The following is a 1,785-nucleotide window of genomic DNA, read 5'->3' as shown; positions in this document are numbered from 1 at the left end:
GTCTCCTTAAGTAGGTTTATTCCTAGATATTTTATTCTTTTTGTTGCAATGGTAAATGGGAGTGTTTTCTTAATTTCACTTTCAGATTTTTCATCATTAGTTTATAGGAATGCAAGAGATTTCTGTGCATTAATTTTGTATCCTGCTACTTTACCAAATTCATTGATTAGCTCTAGTAGTTTTCTGGTAGCATCTTGGTTGAAACTTCTTAAACATTAAGAATTTAAATTTCTTAGCCACATCCCTTCCCATGTAAACCCTTCCCAATGAATTTAGGGAAACATTTAGATCTTTACTATGATGGGGTTTTTTAACTTTTATTTGCATTTATTTTTTTACAGCATTTATTCCTGGGCCATCAGTTTTTGCTTCTTCAGTTTTTTTCTGGGATATCTTTTTCTTCTGTGCAACCTCCTGTTCCGGTTTAGGAACAATCTGTTCTTTTTCAGTAAGGATCATCTCAATGTGGCAGGGAGAGCTCATGTATGGGTTGATTTGACCATGAGCTCTGTAAGTCCTGTGCCACATCTCAGGGGCTTTGTTCACCTGTGTGTGAACCTGTATGTGCTCAGTGGCCAGAGAGTCCTACGTCTAAGCCGTTAACTTCAGCATTACTCTCTGCATTTTTGAGCATGTGCCGTAAAAATTCAGAACTCTTTTTGGGCCACTGACCCTGCGTCCAGCCCTACTGTTTGGCCTGGGCACACCTACCAACTCCACCATTGTAACAATGGAACGGCACACATTGCTTCTGTGAAGTGACATCCTTCAGATACTTGGTGCTTTTTAGATGCAGTTTCACAAATATTCTTGAAGTGAACACAAAGATTTGAACCTCTTGACTTGCATGATTTTGTGGGGTTTTCTGGGTCAAGTGAATAGCAAACCATTTTTAGAGGTCACCTCAGGCCGCTTACTTGAAAAGGATACCATGCTTCTTCTTTTTTTTTTTTTTTTTTGCGGTACGCGGGCCTCTCACTGTTGTGGCTCTCCCATTGCGGAGCACAGGCTCCGGACGTGCAGGCTCAGTGGCCATGGCTCATGGGCCCAGCCGCTCCGCGGCATGTGGGATCCTCCCAGACCGGGGCACGAACCCGTGTCCCCTGCATCGGCAGGCGGACTCTCAACCACTGCGCCACCAGGGAAGCCCCATGATGCTTCTTGAAGCTCTCACCTACCAATCCTGTTTGCTAAGCTCCAGCTACACCGGTCTCTTCCTTGAATTCCCAAGTAGGGTTTGCAGGTGTGGTTACACTTCCTGGAATGCTCTCCCCCAACTCTTTCCAGAGTTGTTCCTTTTTTTTTTTTTTAATGGCTTTCTTCAGAATCTTTTTTTAAAAAATTAAGTATAGTTAATTTACAATATTGTGTTAGTTTCAGGTGTACAGCACAGTGATTCGATTATATATATATAAGATTGTACAGAAAAACTCGGACGAAATTTTTGGCCAACCCAATATATATTTTTTTCAATACTTTTCCATTATAGGTTATTACAAGATACTGAAGATAGTTCCCTGTGCTCTACAGTAAATCCTTGCTGTTTTATATATGGTAGTGTGTATCTGTTAATCCCATACTCCTAATTTATCCCTCCCCCACCTCCTTTCCCCTTTTGTAACTATATATTTGTTTTCTATGTTATGAGGCTGTTTCTGTTTTGTAAATAAGTTCATTTATATCATATTCTAGATTCCACATATAGGTGATATCACATGATATTTGTCTTTCTCTGTCTGACTTCATTTAGTATGATAATCTCTAGGTCCATCCATGTTGCTGCAA

The 1,785-nt window shown here is 40.4% G+C and overlaps 1 pseudogene across 1 annotated transcript; it reads right to left on the bottom strand.

The window, feature by feature from the left end:
* Positions 1–344: 344 nt before the first annotated feature.
* On the bottom strand, positions 345–1,184 carry LOC308619045 (large ribosomal subunit protein uL22-like; annotated as a pseudogene). The gene has a single exon. The product of its transcript is annotated as a large ribosomal subunit protein uL22-like (transcript).
* Positions 1,185–1,785: the final 601 nt, after the last annotated feature.

The sequence above is a fragment of the Mesoplodon bidens genome (assembly GCF_964165515.1).
Source record: "Mesoplodon bidens genome assembly, chromosome: 6".
NCBI classification, from domain to species: Eukaryota; Metazoa; Chordata; class Mammalia; order Artiodactyla; family Ziphiidae; genus Mesoplodon; species Mesoplodon bidens.
Note: the sequence above shows the minus strand (reverse complement) of the source record. Positions and strands in the feature narration are given on the sequence as shown.